The sequence below is a fragment of the Oryctolagus cuniculus genome, chromosome 2, assembly GCF_051225735.1.
Source record: "Oryctolagus cuniculus isolate XC-2025 breed Fujian yellow rabbit chromosome 2, ASM5122573v1, whole genome shotgun sequence".
NCBI classification, from domain to species: domain Eukaryota; kingdom Metazoa; phylum Chordata; class Mammalia; order Lagomorpha; family Leporidae; genus Oryctolagus; species Oryctolagus cuniculus.
In genome coordinates this window covers 34,588,098-34,607,054 of record NC_142868.1, presented here as the reverse complement: position 1 = coordinate 34,607,054, position 18,957 = coordinate 34,588,098, and the positions used below count along the sequence as shown (strand labels likewise).

Sequence of the window (18,957 nt, the reverse complement as noted above, 5' to 3'; positions counted from 1 at the left end):
GCTGTCTCTCTTGCTCTCTCTGTCTCTTGAATAAATAAATTAAAATTATTAAAATGGTAAATTTTATCTCATGTATATTCTAACCAATAAAAAAGAAAGTGATTTAAAACCTACAAGGTTTTTTTTTTTTTTTTAAAGATGTGTTTATTTATTTATTTGAAAGCCAGAGCCACACAGAGGCAGAAAGAGAAAGAGAGAGAGAAGTCTTCCATCTGCTGGTTTACTCCCCAATTAGCCACAATGGCTGGAGCTGTGCCGATCTGAAGCCAGGAGCCAGGAGCTTCTTCCAAGTCTCCCACATGGGTGCAAGGGCCCAAGGACTTGAAACATCTACTGCTTTCCCAGACCAGCAGAGAGCTGGATCAGAAGTGGAGCAGCTGGGACTCGAACAGGCACCCATATGGGTTGTTGTACTGCAGCCTGAGGTATAACCTGCTGCACCACAGCGCCAGCCTCAAACCCACAAGGTTTTTAGAGTCGGAATCTGGCAAGGGATGGCCAACTTACCACCTTGGTGCTTGCTCTTTCCTGGAGAGGGTGTGCGGGGCCTCTGTTCTCTCCCCACTGCCTGTCATCTTCCAAAGCTTTTCTCTCTGCATGGCTGCTCCCTGTAGCCAGAGAGCGCGGACTTCATGAAGAAATTGGATTCTCAGAGAGCAGAAGCTCCAGACTTCTTAAGGCGTGGGCTTGAAGTCCCAGAAGGTTGTTTCCATCAGTTGTTTCTGGTTCAAGCAAGTCATTTACTGGCCTGGATTCATTTTGACAGGGGAGGATGCGAGGGTATGAATTCATAGGAGCATGGTTCCTTTGGGGCCACGTTATATGGCAATTTGTTAGCATTTTTGCATGCTGTGCCTCATCTCGAATCCCGTTTTACTGCAGGATCTGCGCACCAGCAGTGGAGGGTCATGGTTGTATGGCTAGGTTTTGGCTCAAGGCTTCGAATCTTGGTTCTGCCCTTTGATGGCTGAGAGACCCTTGGAAAGGTTTTTGCCCTTCTCGATGTTTTAATTTTGTCATCTGCAAAATGGGAACGGCAATGGAATTTATGTCATCACATTGTCGTGATTACCAAGTAGTTCAGTATGAATAGGACCTTAACAGTACCTAGCAGAAAGTAAGAACCATACAAACTCGTGCTGTTGTTATTGTTGTTACAATAAACAAAAAGAAGCAGTGTGGTGGAGACCTGAATATTGAGAGCTCAAAAAGAAAGTCCGGCGATGCTTGCCCAGGTACACAGGACCTCCTTGCCTCACAGACAGGAGTCTGTCACTTACATCTAAATCCCTCGCTGACATTTAAACTGCTTTCCTTTTGTTCTGCCCACAGAGGAGCTGGAGAGCAGCTGATCAACATCTCTCCATAATAATTCTCTGAACACCTGAAAACAGCTGTGGAGCTTAAAGCTTTTTCTGAGTCTAATCTGCACATAGGTAATTGAGTAGATGATGTGTTCAGATGCATGCAAATCTGGGCCTGGGCACTGTTGCTATGTTAAAAATAGGCATCCCTCACTTCTCTTCACCCCCTTCGGAGGCTGGATCTTGTTCTCCCCAAATGCACTGAGAAAACAGGTCTCCTTTTCCTTTCTTTTTCTTTTTTTTTTTAATGTATTTTTTTATTTTATCTGAAAGGCAGAAACAGAGGGGGACAGAGACAGAGACAGAGACAGAAAGAGATCTTCCATCCACTGGTTCACTCCTCAAATGTCCGCAACAGCCAGGACTGGACCAGGCCAAAGCCAGAGCCAGGAAGGGTCTCCTATGCAGATGTCAGAGACGCAGGTACTTGAGAAATCACCACTTCCTCCTAGGGTGCACTCTTATTGGAGTCTGGATGCTGGAAACAAGCAGAGCCAGCGCTCAAACCTAGGCAGTCCACTACGAGATGCTGGCATCCCGAACAGCTCCACCTCTCCACCAGACACCCACCCTGAATCTCTATTTTTCCTATGTGTAAACCTGGAATAGACTTTTTTTTTTTTTTTTCGGAGGCAGAAGACGGTGCAAGCATGGGCTGAAAGCTACCCTGAGTGTGGCACACTGCTGCCTCAAAAGAACAGTGAAGCCCAGGAACCAATGTTGTCAAACAGCTAGCGACTGTTGTTTACTTCGTCGAGTTCTTTCTGAGCCAGCCAGGGACCCTACTGCCTAACTCAGCGGACATGGCCAGCCCTGCTGCATTGCCATGCTCTCTACGTTGGAGTGGTGCTGTTCCTTGTGGTGTCCCAGGGCACTGGATCCAGGGTGCCCGGGTTCAGGTCCTGGCGCTGCAGCTTCCTGTCTGTATGACCTTAGGCACCTTGCTTAACCTCTTAGTTTCCTCATCCTCACGTTCATCTATAAAATAGGCTTGATAGTGGTGCCGTGTTACAGCGCTGCTGAACATTGTTAAAGAGCTCTTGTATTCATTCTTGTTGTTGTTGTTAACCCCTTAGCACAGGGAAGAGACAGGAAAAATTCTAAATATTAAAAAAAAAAAAAAAGCTCATCTTTGTTAGCTTCTGAAACACGTGGCTCTTCTCCTGCCTGGTAAACCAAGGAGTGGTTCTTTGTCAGCCTTCTTTCACTCATCATGAAAAACTTAGGGTTTGGAGCCGGTGCTGTGGCTCACTTGGTTAATCCTCTGCCTGCAGCACCGGCATCCCATATGGGCACTGGTTCTAGTCCCGGTTGCTCCTCTTCCAGTCCAGCTCTCTGCTATGGCCTGGGACGGCAATGGAGGATGGCCCAAGTGCTTGGGCCCCTGCACCCGCATCGAAGACCAGGAAGAAGCTCCTGGCTCCTGGCTTCGGATTGGCGCAGCGCCGGTGGTGGTGGCCATTTGGGGAGTGAACCAGCAGAGGAAGACCTTTCTCTGTCTCTCTCTCTCTCTCTGTCTAATAATAATAATAATAATAATAAACTTAGGGTTCCCCAAAGACTCCACTTCTGATCCCCCAATTCTCTCTTCCTATTCAACTCCCTACATGATTTGTGCCCTTTGTCTTAATATGCCTCTATCTCTAGGTTGTTGTAAAATGGAATCCTTCCTCCAGATGGTCTCAAGTCCCTCAAATTCAGAGTCTAAAACCATGGCTTCTTCTCCTGGTTATGATGAAGTAGTGACTGGTACCAGACTAGTCATCCAACCATTTTTTCAAAAACCGTTCAACGTGGTAAAATGCATAGCTCAGCTATTTCAGGAATTGGCCCAGAAGCTGCTTAAGAGAAGAGAAACTTCTCTGGCAAACCCCAGAATCACTCTAACTCTCTCTGGGGGCAATTTCCTGACCAAGGAGCAAAGCCCTGGGGTCCAAGCAGGGAAAGGAGGACCCCCCAAGCTGGGGCGGTGGGAAGCAGAGTTGAGGAGCTGAGTGGGTCAGGACACTGGGGAAGAGGAGCTTTGCAGAAGGAGGGCTCCAAAAATCCTCGCTGGGACTCTTTTGGTTACTTGCTAAGAGTGGGTTGCACACGAGCAGGGTGAGGTTACTGAAGGAATACCAGGTAGAAGCTTCTGGGGGGAATGAAAGCTCATGCAGAGAAATGAGGACACTCCAGAAGCTTAACAGAAAAGGGGAATTGAAAGATATGTTTTCTTGACAGGCAGAGTTAGACAGTGAGAGAGAGACAGAGACAGACAGACAGGTCTTCCTTCTATTGGTTCACCCCCTAGGTGGCCGCTATGGCCGGTGTGCTGTGCCAATCCGAAGCCAAGAGGCAGGTGCTTCCTCCTAGTCTCCAATGGGGTACAGGGCCAAGCACCTGGGCCATCCTCCACTGCACTCCCGGGCCACAGCAGAGAGCTGGACTGGAAGAGGAGCAACCGGGACAGAATCCGGCACCCCGACCGGGACTAGAACCCGGGGTGCCGGCACCGTAGCCAGAGGATTAGCCTAGTGAGCCACGGCACCGGCCTATGAAAGATATGTTTAAGGGCCAATGATATGGCACAGTGAGCCAAGCCTCCCCCGTTACACTGGCATCCTGTATCAGAGAGCCGGTTCAAGTCTCAGCTGCTCCGCTTCAGATCCAGCTCCCTGCTAACATGCCTGAGAAAGCAAAGGTGATGGCTCAAGTGCTCAGGCTCTGGCTACCTGTGTGAAAGACCAGATGAGCTGCTAGGCTCCTGCCTTAGGCCTGACCCAGACTTGGCTCTCATAGCCATTTGGGGAGTGGACAGCAGATGAAAGATTCTCTCTCTCTCTCTCTCTCTCTCTCTCTCTCTCTCACTCTCTCTCTGTGTGTGTGTGTGTGTGTCTGCCTTTCAAATAAATAAATTTAAAAAAATATGTTTAGGGGTGGGTGCTGAGTTACAGCAGGTGATGGCCCTGCCTGGGAGGTTCACGTCCCACACGGAAGTGTCTGGAATCGAATCCGGCTACTAAGTTTCCCCTTTCCAGCCGAGGGGCAGAGGGTGATGGCTCAAGTGCTTAGGTCCCTGCCACCCACACAGCAGATCCAGATGGACTTTCCAGCTCCTGGCTTCAGCCCAGCCCTGGCTATTGCGGGCATTTGGAGAGTGAACCAGCAGGCAGATGATCTCTCCCTATCCCTGTCTCATTCTCTTCTGTATCGCTGCTGTTCAAGGTAAATGAAAAAAATAAAATAAAAATTTGAGAAATTGTGGGAATGAGGACCACATTCTAAAGCAGCATTGCTCAGATTGACCCCAGGATCATCCACATCACCTGGAAATTTGCTAGACATACTGTTGGAAATGCGGGTACAAGGGACTCATCTCCTACCTCCTGAATCGGAAACATGGGGAACGAACCCAGACATCCGTGTCTTCACAAGCTCTGCAGGTGATTCTGAAACAAACGAGTTTGAGAGCCCCTGGCCTAGAGGAAGGTCCACACTAGACCGTACAACAAGACCTGAAACCAAGGCTTGGCAAGACTCACAGGGGACGCCAAGCACACTAAGAGGAACCTGGGGAAACAGCTCGGACTTTCCAAAGATCTGCACTAATAGACTAAAAACATAGCCTACACAAGCTCAAAGTGACCAGACCATAACTGAACTGCCTTTTAGAATGAAAATCAAAGCTCTTCGGAAGAAGACAGCAGAATTTGGAATTCAGAATTTTTACAGTGTCCAGTATCACATTGAAAAATTACTAGATGTAGGATCTGGCGTTGTAGCATAGAGGGTAAAGTCACCACCTGTGATGCCAACATCCCATAAGGGCACCAGTTCCTGTCTCAGCTGCTCCACTTCTGATCCAGCTCCCTGCTAATGGCCTAGGAAAAGCAGCAGAAGATGGTTTACACGTTTGGGCCCCTGCCACCTACCTGTAAGACCCGGATGAAGTTCCTGGCTTCAGCCTGGCCCTGCGCTAGCTGTTGCAGCCATCTGGGGAGTGAACCAGTGGATGGAAGATCTCTTACTTGCTTTCTCGCTCTCCCTTTCTCTCTCTAACTCTGACTTTGAACATAAATAAACATTTGAAAAATATTAAATATGCAAAAAAAATAACAATTGCAGTCAATAGAAACTGACTTGGGGCCAGTGCTGTGGTATAGTGGGTAAAGTGGCTGCCTGCAATGCCAGCATCCCATGTGTGCACCAGCTTGAGTCTTGGCTGCTCCTCTTCTGATTCAGCTCCCTGCTAATGCACCTTGGAAAGCAGTGGAAGACGGCCCAGGTCCTTGGGCGCCTGCACCTATGCGGGAGACCCGGAAGAAGCTCCTGGCTCTGGATCAGCCAAGCTCCAGCTGTTGCGGCCATTTGGGGAGTGAACCAGCAGATGAAAGATCCCTCTCCCCCACCCCACCCTGTCTCTCCATAATGCTGAATTTCAAATAAATAAATAAATATTTTTAAAAAAAGATAAAGAAACTGACTTTAAGATTATTCAAATGCTGAATTTAGTAAAGACATTAAAGCAGGTCTTATACTGATATTCAATGAATTAAAGCAAATATGCAAATATATTTAAAATAAAGGAAAACATGACCTTTATGAGTAAATAGAAAATCTCAGTGGAAAAATGGAAATTATTTTTTAAAAATCAAATTCCAGAACTTAAAATCAAAATGTGACGACATTCACTGGAGAAGCTTCACATCAGATGGCAGATGGCATAAGCAAACTCATGATCCCCCAATAAAAATGACCCGATTTGAAGAATAGAAAAAAACAGGTGGAAGAAAAATGAGGAGAGCTTTAGAGACCTGCAGGAGAATATCAAACCCTCATGTAATTGAAGTCCCAAAAGGGGAAGAAAGTAAGAATGGAGAAGAAAGATAATTGAGGAAATAATGGCCAAAAATTTTCCAAGTTGATGAAAAATGCGAACTTAAAGCCAAGCCCAGTGAACTCCAAGTAGTGTAAACACAAAAACCACACCTCAGCTGGTCCTTGTCAGGTGGCTCCCCCCAAAAAAAATCAGCTAAAAAAAAAGAGAAACATTTGAGAATAGCAACAGAAAAGTGAAACTACTTACGGAGTAACAACAATGTGAAGAGAGCGACTTCTTGTCAGAAATGAGGCAGAACAGAAGGCCCTGGAATGACAGCTTCAAAGCACAGAGAATCCAAACCCACTGTTTACCCTCCCGTCCTCTGGTTTCCTTATCATCCCTGGTCTCCCTTTAAATTCTGGTCTCCAAGCTAGAAAACAGAGTTTTTCTAGGTTCCTTGCTGTCCTCTATTCTTATAGAATCATCCGGAAGACCTTTCGATGCTACTTTTAAAATGTCACTAACCGAGTCTCATTTGTTCCTTTCTACTTCCACCACGTTACATTGGGCTCTTTCTAGCTGTCATCTGAGGCCCACATGACAGAGTCAGATTGCTGGGGTTGAACTTTGCCTCTCCCACTTACTAGGTGCAACTGGGGGGCTATTCTTTGACTTCTCTGAGTCTATGTGTAGAGATTCTTTGTTTTTCTGAAGATTTATTTATTTCAGAAGTAGAGTTACAGACAGACAGAGGGAGAGGGAGAGAGAAAGGTCTTCCATCTGCTGGTTCACTCCCCAGATGACCACAACGGCCAGAGCAGAGCTGAGATGATCCAAAGCCAGGAGCCAGGAGCTTGCTCTGGGTCTCCCTTGCGAATACAGGGCCCCAAGCACTTGGGCCATCTTGCACTGCCCTCCCAGGCCATCAGAAGGGAGCTGGATCAGAAGTGGAGCAGCTAGGACTTGAATCGGCACCCACGTGGGGTGCCAGCACTACAGCCGATTCCTAACCTACACAGCCAATTCCTAACCACAGTGCAGGCCCCTATGTGTAGAGATTTCTTAAGGCTGCACAGGAATATTCCATGTCTCTAACAGTCTTCGGTGGGCTGGTTCACGCCACAATTACAGACATCCTTCAAATCTCAGTGACTTTCAACTGCAGCTCCTTCCATGCCCATTGGAAGTCATAGGAACTCTTCTCTGTCATTCTCACTGGGACCAAGCACCACCGTCTGGATGACTGACAGTTGCCATGGCAGAGGGAAATCGGGGGTCTACAAAGTTATAGTCTAGTTCTAAGTTCTGAAAGATGTCTGGTTCTTCAAATTTGCACATTCCACTGGCTGGATTAGATCACATGGCCACCTCCAACTTCAAAAGGAGGTCAGAAATTGTGATTTTATCCCATGCACAGAACTGAGATGAGATGGTTATCAAACTGGCATCTAGATACGCCAAGTTCTCCTCTTGGCACATGGTAGCATTGCACTTCCCTGTCCCTTGGAGTAGGTGGGATATGTCTGACCCTTGGCAGAAGCTTTGAGAGCCCCCAGACAATGGACCACACTGTCTTCCCGGTGTCGGAAGGATGAGCGTTCCCACGCTGTGGGGCATGCCTAGAGAGGAAGCCTCCACTATCCAGGATTTCTGCATGACTGTGATGAGCAGAGCTCCCTGGCCAACCTGCATGGGCGAGGAATTAGTTTGGTTGTTTTAATGACTGAGATCTGGGAGTCACTTCTTGTCATAGTATAACCTAACCTGTCCTCATGCAGTACAAGAAGTGGGATCATTTGGGGATTAATGAGCCAACATATGTCAGGTGCTTGACACATGGTAAATACTCCATATATGTGAGTATCATTCACTAACAAACCACTGAAGCTCCCTAGCCATCTCTCTAGCCCCGCTTATTTATCCATCCACTCCACAGCCACCAGAGTGATCTTCCTCATATACTAATGTGGTCCTCACACTTCCTTATTTCAAATTCCTCCTTTGATGAAGTCTGAATTCCCTAGCAGGGGTCACCCTTCCATGACCTGCACCCGACCTGCCTCTCAGCCCCATTTTGCATGAATCCCAGGGCCCTCCTAGGATGGAGTGTCCTGGAGCACAGGTCTTGTTAGGCTCTTTCTCACTTCCTTCTCTGCCCACCAGGGACACTGCTTATCATGTTGTAAGAAACCCCAGCGATGACCTCTTCTTTGAATCTACATGGGCACATTTGAAAGAATCAGGTACAGTCCTACCTTGTGCATTATTTGTTTGCTTGCCTGTTTTCATTAGTGTGGCCCTCAATGGCAAAAGACAGAGCCCAACTCATCTTTGTATCCCCAGGGCCTAGTGTGAGCCAAATATGTATCCAATACCTATGAATTAAAATGATGAATTAATATTTATTAAAGTTCTGGGTTTTTTTAAGATTTATTTTTTATTTATTTGAAAGAAAGAGTTACAGAGAGAAGTAGAGACAGAGAGAGAGAGAGAGAGGTCTTCCATCCACTGGTTCACTCCCCAGAAGGCCGCAAGGGCCAGAGCTATGCCAATCCAAAGCCAGGAGCCAGGAGCTTCTTCCGGGTCTCCCATGCAGGTGCAGGGGCCCAAGGACGTAGGCCATCCTCCACTGCTTTCCCAGGCCACAGCAGAGAGCTGAATCGGAAGAGGAGCAGCCAGGACTAGAACCAGCGCCCATATGTGATGCCGGTGTTTCAGGCCAGGGCTTTTTTTTTATTTTATTTTTATTTTTTGAAAGGCAGAATGGACAGTGAGAGAGAGAGACAGAGAGAAAGGTCTTCCTTTTGCCGTTGGTTCACCCTCCAATGGCCGCCGCGGCCGGCGCACCGCGCTGATCCGATGGCAGGAGCCAGGAGCCAGGTGCTTTTTTTTCCTGGTCTCCCATGGGGTGCAGGGCCCAAGCACTTTGGGCCATCCTCCACTGCACTCCCTGGCCACAGCAGAGAGCTGGCCTGGAAGAGGGGCAACCGGGACAGAATCCGGCGCCCCGACCGGGACTAGAACCCGGTGTGCCGGCGCCGCAAGGCGGAGGATTAGCCTAGTGAGCCGCGGCGCCGGCCCAGGCCAGGGCTTTAACCCACTGCGCCACAGCACCAGCCCCTCAAGTTCTATTTCTAATGATGTATTAATTAGGACATACAACCATGACCAAAGTTTCTAGTTTTCCTTCTTAGACACAACAGAACCTTAAAATGGAAAAGATTTTCAAAATAAAAGTAGTGTATGCTAAGGTAATTTGTAGCTTAATATTTTTTATTCTGAAAATTCCAGCACTAATCCAAAAATTCAGTAATATAGTTGTCATATAAGTGAGCACAATGTACTGAGTAGATGTAATAGTTATTACATAAAACCACAATTTTTTATATTTTCACTACCTGAGATACTTACATGATAATATTTTTGAAGTAGTGAAAAGACAACCACCATGGATAGATAAAATTCCTCAGGAATATACATCGGATTAGTATTCTCTGGCTGCACTCTTTTACAAATTGTGGATTTGGGAGCCTTGAACAGCTCAAGTCACAGCCACTTTTCTGGAAGGATCGCTGCCCTTGCCGTGCAGATTTTTACTGCTCCTGTAATCTGCAGCTTTCTCAAGAGCTCTTTGTTTTCTAAGAATGGCAGCCTTTTCTGTTGAGTTTTTGTAACCTTTTACCTCCATCATCAAATGTATAACCATTATGAAGAGTATTGTTTGAGATTCTCCCAATAAAAATCTCCCTTCATGAATCAGTGAAGCTTGTGGGCCGTAATTATTTCCAGAACCCTATATTGCCCAGTGCTACAAAACTACCATGGCCCTGCAAGGCTGAGCGTCCAATAGCAAATGTTCAAAATAAGAGATCTCCAAAATCCTAATTAGATATATTCTCAAACATTTATAAGGATCAGATGTAGACAGGAGTTGAGGTGAGAGGACATGCAATAATTTTAAAAAGGGAATTTGGGGGGGGAGGGCAGCACTGTGGCATAGCAGGTAAAGCCACCACCTGCAGTGCCGGCATCCCATATGGGCACCAGTTCTAGTCCCGGCTGCTCCACTTCCAATCCAGCTCTCTGCTGTGGCCTGGGAAAGCACTAGAAGATGGCCCAAGTCCTTGGGCCCCTGTACCTGCATGAGAGACCCAGAAGAAGCTCCTGGTTCCTGGCTTCAGATCAGTTCAGCTCTGGCTGTTACAGCCATCTGGGGAATGAACCAGCAGATGGAAGACACCTCTCTCTCTCTCTCTCTCTCTGCCTCTCTGTAGCTCTGCCTTTCGAATAAATAAATAAATCTTTTTTTAAAAAAAAGGAATTTTAAGGTTTTTCTTATTTATTTTGTATTTGAAAGGCAGAGAGACACAGAAAGACTAGGAAAAATCTTTTATTCACTGGTTCATTCCTCAAAGGCCCACAATGACCAGTATTGGGCCAAGCTGGAGCCGGGAGATCAAAACTCCATCCAGGTCAGCCATGTGTGTGGCAGGGTTCCAAGTGCTTGAGCCATGGTCTGCTGCCTCCCAGGATGTGCATTAGCAGGGAGCTGCATCAGAAGCAGAGGCAGGACTCTAACCAGGCACTCCAATATGAGATACGGACGTCCCAAGTAGTGACGGAACTGCTGCACCAAAAACCTGCCCCAAGGAATCTTGAAACCTGGATATACATCGACCTGCATGTCCACATAAAGTAGAGTCCAGCAGCCCAGAGTGACACGGGAAATGTATCCACATGGGAAACTATCTGAGCAGGTTAAGTCTTCAGAAAAAAGAACATGAATGATGGCTAGTCAAGAAATCGGTGTACGTCCTGTCGGGCATGACTCAGCCTGAAAAACCACTGGGAAAAACTGACACCACCCACGTGGTTCCTCCTTCAGGGTGGGAGAGTAGCTGACTGCAGTCCGCAGAGGGGAGAGGGGCAGAAGCGGGGTCCTGGCAGGGGAGGACACCTCCAGAAATGTTTCTCTTCTTTCTTCAAGAACACCCCCAACCACCACCACCAAAGACAAAGCTGGTTCCAGCAAATAGTTGGTGATTTCACAGGGGAAATTTAAAATTCCACTTGGGAAAAGTTTGAGCAACAGCACAGCTATGTTGACCTTGGTGGGGGAAAGGTGCTATGTGCTATGGTCACTGTAGCTACATTTTAGGTTTAAATAGACTATGAAATGGTCAAGGGGACCTGTCTAGGATGAAGCATATGTGTGAGAAAACGTACTCCCCGCTGCAAATTAGCCTGGATTCAGGTTTTTCAATTGTGCCAACTGGTATCAAGAAGCCACGTCTTTCAAATGTGTAACAATGTCGGCAGGATCTAGCTAGCCAGAGTGGAAAAATATTTAAAATTTAATGGTTACAGAACAGACATCTGTTTTTTCTACATGAATAAATAGAAATTGAAAGACAAAAGAAATACAGTTTCTGAGGCTAGCTCTTTCCTAGAGTGAATCTGAAGCACCGAACATATGGATTGTTTGTTCATAACAATGAAATGTATGTCAGCCAAGGTCACATCAGATCACATAACATTAAATATTAGTAAGGTGTTCCTGACATTGATTAATCCAGATTGATCCTGTAGTTGTAGACTTTCTAGATTCTAAACTTGTTTTAGGGAACAGCCCAGGGATGTGGCCAGTCTTTGTAATTTCCAATGAAAATGAGTAACAAAGATGGAAACCGCGGGCTCTAGCAAGTCAGAGGGTGTGTCTTCTTGCCCTGCTGGCTCCTCTCCATCTCCTGGCTCCATGGTAGCTTGCAAAGTCAAATGTTCATGTGGTCTAGACGCGCATGGCCCCAGTGGAGTGTCTGTGTGTTTCCAAGTCAAAGCCTAAATAATGTTTTCTGATTTTAGAAAGAGATGAAAGACCCTCTTCATTTTGTGTTAGATTACCCAAACATGGTAGTTTTTTTTTTTTTCCCATGGCAAAGAAGTCCCTGGTTATTTCAGAGATTGCCAAGAACACCAAAACCTGGAGCCACTAAATGAGCATGGGTTCAGGAGTTCTCTATGACTGAGAACTGGGTCACATTGAGATCTTTTTCGTTTTTGCAAAACGACCAGAGTTCACCTGAAATCTAGATTCAAAATACACTTGAAAAACATTGTGCCTTTGAAGCATGTTGGGGTGGGTGTTGTAGCTCAGCAGGCTGTGCCACCACTTGCAATACCAGTACCCAGTATCAGAGTGCCAGTTAGAGCCCCAGCTGCTCTGCTTCCTCTCTAGCTTCCTGCTAATTCAGACTCTGAGAAGGCAGCAGATGATGGTCCGTGCCCTGGGAAATCTGGGTCCTGATTCTCCCTAGCCCAGACCTGGTGGTTGTGGGAATTTGGGGAGTGAACTAAAGGATGGAAGATTTTTTCTCTCTCTCTTCTGCCTTTCAAATAATATATATTTTAAAAAGATAATTATTTTTAAAGAGAGCATGCCACTATGAGGAGTCAGAAAGTTGGCGGAAGCTGGGATTAAGAGACACAGAGATGGTTTCTGTGGTTGGTTGGTAATGCCCGTGAATTCTGACATGTGTTTCTCTGACTCATTTGGGTCAAACACAGGGTAGAGTATAGGGTGGGGTATAGGTGGAGGTAGTGGCATATAGCTGTTAATACTATAACATACAATTATTTTGTATGCTTTTAATCATAATGCATAGTTTATCTTAAAATTTCAAATAACTAAAACAGGATATGGACTTTTGTATTGATTACGCAGATGTGTTGATTAAAATGGACCACATATTGCACGAAGACCCTCATTTAGACTATTTTTGTAGATTGTAGAAGGGCAGGCCTTTTCAATAGATTGATTATGAATCACAATACTTGTAATCATTTAAAACCACAATCTTGGGCAGGTAATTGGAACAGCAGTCAACATCCCCCTTGGGACACCTGCATCCCATGTTGGAGAGCCTAGGTTCAAGTCCCAGCTCTGCTTCCAGTCCAACTTCCAGCTAACGTGTACTCCAATAGACGATGGTTGTGGTTCCAGTACTTGGGTCCTTACCACCAATGTACGAGACCTGGACTGAGTTCCTGACTCCCAGCTTCAGCCTAGCTCGGCCACAGCTATTGGAGGCATTTGGGAAGTGAGCCAACTGATAGAAGGTATTTCATTCTCTGTCTCTCTTTCTCTGTACCTTTCAAGTGAAATGAAAAATAAATTTTAAAAAATGAAAAACTATCATTGAAAGAGAAATGACAAAATTGAAATTTTCCCATCCAATTACAAGTGATGCTCAATTTTCAGTCTATAGAAATTCCTTCCCTCTCTTCACAGTGCTCACATTGCTAATAGCCAGAGGAACACAGACTAAGTGGCCCTGTTCTGTAGGAGAGTGAGTCTCTCTGCTTTGAAAGTGCAGGCTCCTTCTACCATCACACAGGCGAACTGTTCAGAAGGAACAGTGTGGTCAGAGCAAGCTCCCGGAGTACCCTGATAGAAGTGCTCCGCTGGGGTATAGCCCCTTTCAAGTTTGCTGCGTAGCCCCAAGATGTTTTATCTGAGGCCCCCACTCCAAGCCCCGGGGTCAGATAGAGTCTGTAAAACTGTTATGAGTGTACCTGCGAGCATCTCCATTCTACCAAGGCCTCCACTGAGCCTACAGTCAAGGTTGCCAGGTCTGCTCAGGTACCAGTGACTTCCTCCCTTAAGTGAATATCTATGAATCTTTTAGATTTCAAAGCCATTAGCTCACAAAGAGGCCATTACATTGTCAGAAGGTTTTAAATTAATGGTTCCCAATCTTTTCCTTTTTTTTTTTTTAAAGATTTATTTATGGGGCCAGCATTGTAGTACAGTGAGTAAAGTCTGTAATGCTGTCATCCCATATGAGTGTAGTTTGAGTCCCAGCTGCCCTGCTTCTGACCCAGCTCACAGCTAATGTGCCTGGGAAAGCAGCCAAAGGTGGCCCAAGTGTTTGGACCCATGCTACCCACATTGAGACCCTGATGAAACTCCTGGTCCCTGGCTTTGGCCTTACCCAACCTGGGCTATTGGGACCACTTGAGAAATGAACCAGCAGATAGAAGATTGATTCTCTCTCTGTCTCTGTCTCCCTGTCTCTGTCTCTCTCCTCTCTCTCTCAAGCTTGCCTTTCAAATAAATAATGTTATTTATTTATTTATTTGAAAGATCTTCCATCTGTTGGTTCACTCCCCAAATGGCCGCAATGGCCAGTGTTGGGCCAGGACTAAGCCAGAAGCCAGGAACTCCATCTGAATCTCCCACATGGGTGGCAGGGATGCAAGCAGCCATCTTCTGCTGCTTTCCTAGACACGTTAGCAAGGAGCTGACTCAGAGGTGGAGTAGCCAGGACTCAAACTGGTGCTCCTATGGGATGCCAGCGTAGCAGGCAGTGACTTAATCTGCCACACCACAGCACCCATCTTTTCCTTGATTAGAACCTCCTTATCAACACATTGACACATCATTTATTTATTTGGACTTTTAGTGAGAAAAATACCTAATGACAAAAAAGTTACTATCAACCTAATAATTGAGAATTAACTTATAGAATTTTAATCAACATTATTTGTAGCTATTTATAAAAGTTAAGCATTATAAATGAGGGGCTAGTGCTGTAGCATAGCAGGTAAAACTGCAGAGCTGGCATCCCATATGGGTGCCGGTTCAAGACCCCGCTGCTCTACTTCTGATCCAGCTCTCTCCTATGGCTTGGGAAAATAGTGGAGGATGGCCCAAGTCCTTGGGCCCCTGCACCCGCATGGGAGACCCAGAAGAAGCTCTTGGCTCCTGGCTTCATATCAGCCCAGCTTCTGCAGTTGCAGCCACTTGGGGAGTGAACCAATGGATGGAAGATCTCTCTCTCTCTCTCTCTCTCTCTCTCTCTGCCTTTCAAATAAATAAATAAATATTTTTTTAAAAAAGGAATTATACAAGAGATGTAGTCCATCTATATTACTGATTGAATCTGTACTATCATTAAGGTTCTTTTGGTTGCAAAGAGCAGAAATAGATTGACCAAGGAGAAGTTCCAAGGAAGAGTTGAACACCAGACCTTGAGAACCGCAGGGTTGTGGTCAGTGGCAGTTCGTGATCTGCTCTAGGGCATGGACATCACCAGTTCAATAGTCTAGGTTCCCTGGACTTAGAAACTGACAGACCCAGCTTGGTCAGTTATACATGCCTGAACCAGCCATGGCCAGGGAGACAGGACACAGGGTACAGACAGAGTTGAGGCCATCCATAAGTACCAAGTAGGAATCAACAGTCAACATTTCACTTCTGGAAATGTTCTGTACTCCTTCGACAAATCTCTCCCATAGTCCTTGTGTAGAAAGGAAGAACAGTCTCATTCAGGAGGCTCTCTGAAACTGGCACTCCCCGAGTTTCAGGTACCCTGTCTCAGTGGAGATACTTGTCCCTCATTGCCCACTTTTCACAAGTGATCAAACTAAAAGAGTCAGATTTCCCCTTATAGTTTTCTCCTCTTTCTGAGAGATTAAAATACTCGCAAGACAGGGTGATTTACCAAATGCTCTTCTTTGAAGAACGTTAGATTTGGGGCACACATCAGGAAATTAGGCATATTTTTCTGACCAATGTTAGATCTAGAATTTCTACATAGGAGGGACTCTGGTGAGGGCAGTTTGATTGAAAGGAGATTGTGAACCAGCATTTTTGTGGCAAGGCCAAATTCTTCCCCACCCCAGTGTGGGTGTAGGGTACTCTGAATGTGTAGTGAGTACTGTAGGTGCCTTGTCCAAATCCCCTTGACCGGCTCCTGGAGTATCCACCCTCCATCTGCTGTGAGTGCTAAATGCTCTTGACTCAGACTGGTTCCCTTCTTAAATCAGCCTAAAGAGTACATCCTTCCACAAGGGGAAGATCTTCATGTTCAAAGATTCTCTCAAATTCCATAACTTTACCTATGATCACACTGTTATTTGTCCAGGGCTGTGCTATGATTTGGATGTGGTTTGTCCCCCAAGTGTTCACACATTGGAAGCTTGGGCACCCGGGTGGAGATATTGAGAGGTGACGGGACCTTTAAATGGCGGAAGCTGGTGAGAGGTCATGACGTTATTCAGAATGCTGCCCTGGGACGAGAACCAGGTAGCTCCCCCAGGATCCTGAAAGCTCTTACAGGAGGAGTGTGGTAGAACAGTGAGCCTGAGCCCTGAGTGGCTGGCTCACCACGCGATTTCTGTCTTGGATGTGCTCTCACCTGGTTGCCATTGACCGTGTGATGCAGCCCACAGAGCCCTCACAGGGTTCAGCAGATGCCCTTGAGACTCCAGAACCGTGAGCTAAGTAAACCTCTGTTTTCAATAAAGTACCCGGCCTCAGGGATTTCATCATAGAAACTGGAAACAGACTGATACAACTGCCAGAATAAAACACCATTAACTGGGCAACTCAAACAGCAGAAATGTATTTCCTCACAATTACGTAGGTTAGAAGTAGAAGATCAAGGTGTTGGCGTGTTCGATTTCTCTGGAAGCTTCTCTCCTTGGTTTGCAGATGGCCACCTAATGGCCTCACATGGCCTTTTTCCTCTATGCCATACATGTTCCTTCCTCTTTTTATAAAGACACCAATCTTATTGAATTACGGCTCCACCCTTGACCTCATTCAATCTTAATTACTTCTTTAGAAACCCTAGCTTCAAATACAGTCACATGAAGCATTAGGGTTTCAGTATGTGAATTTAGAGGGTGCCTTTCAGTTCATGACACGTGCTATACCTACTTTTCCTCTCTATACAACTCACAAACAGCCACTCACCCAAAGTACAAAAATCCCTATCAGGGCTGGGCCATTGTAAAGTAGGGAGAAATAGGCAGCCATCGGGAGCTTCCCATTTCCTGGAACACCTGCTGGCATTAGGCATTCAGCTAGCTGTTCATTTTGAAGTTCCAATCAGCAGGGAGTCCTATGATTAGCATACCAAGGCTGCTCTGTGGAAGGTTGTTATATCTGTGGAGTCATCCTTACAGAATATGTTCAAGATCAAATGGAGATAGTTCATTCACCTGTGTGTGTGTGTGTGTGTGTGTGTGTGTTTTGTCATCCAAATTGAGGAAAAGCAAGCAGGCTTCCACCAGGCTCTCCCCCTGAGTGATGTGATGTCAGCCCTCTTGGATTAGAAGCCATTGTCAAGAGACAAAAAAGGAAGGAGGTAGGGAATTACATGATCCTTAATGAAGGGTGAAATCTGAACAAAATCTTATTAGAAAATAAAAGAAAAAAATTCAGGCTTGGAGTGCTACCAAGCTTCCAACCAAGTTAGGTTAAAATTGAAAACACATATGAACTGTCACCTCAAAAACAAAATTTCCAAAAATCTGTAATCTCATCAACAAGACTGAAGAACAGAAAGACCCAGCAGTCATATATAATACCAATATGTAAGACCTAGAATTCAAATCTTATTGCTTTTTAAAAAGTGGACTTTAGGGGGCTGGCGCTGTGGCGTAGCAGGTAAGACCACTGCCTTCAGTGCTGTCATCCCATATGGGAGCTGGTTCGAGACCTGGCTGCTCCACTTTGGATCCTGCTCTCTACTATGGCCTCAGAAAGCAGTAGAAGATGGTCCAAGTGCATCCACGTGGGAGACCTGGAAGAAGCTCCTGGCTCCTGGCTTCAGATAGGCCCAGCTTCTGCTGTTCTAGCCATTTGGGGCGTGAACCAGCGGATGGAAGACCTTTCTCTCTTTCTCTCTGCATCTCCCTCTCTGTAACTCTGCCTTTCAAATAAATAAATAAATTTTTTTAAAAAGTGGACTTTAATCTGGGATTGCAGTTTCTGTCCCCTCTATTATTCCTCTACATAAAATCTCTTTTACATCATTGAATGTTATTAATTATGACATGAATCAATACATAAAGGTATAATATAAGTATTGTAAAGTGGAATATTACCTGGAATAAATGGTGCTCAGTGTTAGTCCAAGGAGGAAAGCTTCATCCGCTGGCTACAAGTGCTGGCAGCCACTGCGTCCTCCCAGGCGTGGGCCCTGCAGCTTCTCAGCAGGGAACACTCAGTACTGGAAGTGCAGATAGACAGGCACTGACTGCAGCCTTTTCCTGGTAGAGTCTGCACTCTGTTGATGGACAATGTTCAGGCAACTCGGTGTTTTAGCTGCCCTGGCTTCTGAACACAAAGGACTCTGTTGTATCGCTTGAGAGGCATCTTCAGCATAAAAAGACGAAAAATCCTTGTTCAAAAATAACAAGTGCTCCATGTTTACACATCCTAACATCACGTGCTGCTTACAGGAAGCACCTCAAGCAGCTAGAGCAGAAAGTCTATTATTGTTACGTGGAAGATCATTGCTACGTGGAAGATCTTGTTGACTCAGCCTCATGAAGTCTTTGCACTCCTGCATTGCCAGCCTGTGGCCACAGAGAATAGGACAGAAGTCAGATTTAGTTAACTCTTGTCTTAAAGGATACTGATTTCCAAAGTTCTCTATGTCTATATTTCTGTTGCTGAGAATAAGAACATCCCTAAACTGGATTTCCACATGCAGAGGATGAAGCAAGACCCCTACCTTACACCTTACACAAAAATCCACTCAGAATGGATCAAAGACCTAAATCTACAACCCAATACCATGAAATTATTAGAAAATATTGAGGAAACCCTGTAAGACATTGACATTGGCAAAGAGTTCTTGGAAAAGACCCTAGAGGCACAGGCAATCAAAGCCAAAATTAACAAATGGGATTACATCAAAATGAGAGGCTTCTGCACTGCAAAAGAAACACTCAGCAAAGAGGCAACGGACAGAATGGGAGAATTATGTGCAAACT

General features: G+C 45.7%; 2 long non-coding RNA genes across 2 annotated transcripts in view; one reads left to right on the top strand and one right to left on the bottom strand.

Annotated features, from left to right (window-relative positions):
• Positions 1-18,532, bottom strand: part of LOC149127727 (uncharacterized) — a 48,232-nt gene extending 29,700 nt beyond the window's left edge. Inside the window, exon 1 of the long non-coding RNA XR_016229876.1 lies at positions 18,064-18,532. This is a non-coding gene — a long non-coding RNA (uncharacterized LOC149127727). The remainder of the gene's footprint in view (positions 1-18,063) is intronic.
• LOC149127728 (uncharacterized) lies at positions 1,328-13,312 on the top strand. The gene is made up of 3 exons (XR_016229877.1): positions 1,328-1,436; positions 8,332-8,411; positions 13,032-13,312. It is a non-coding gene; the product is annotated as an uncharacterized LOC149127728 (long non-coding RNA).
• Positions 18,533-18,957: the final 425 nt, after the last annotated feature.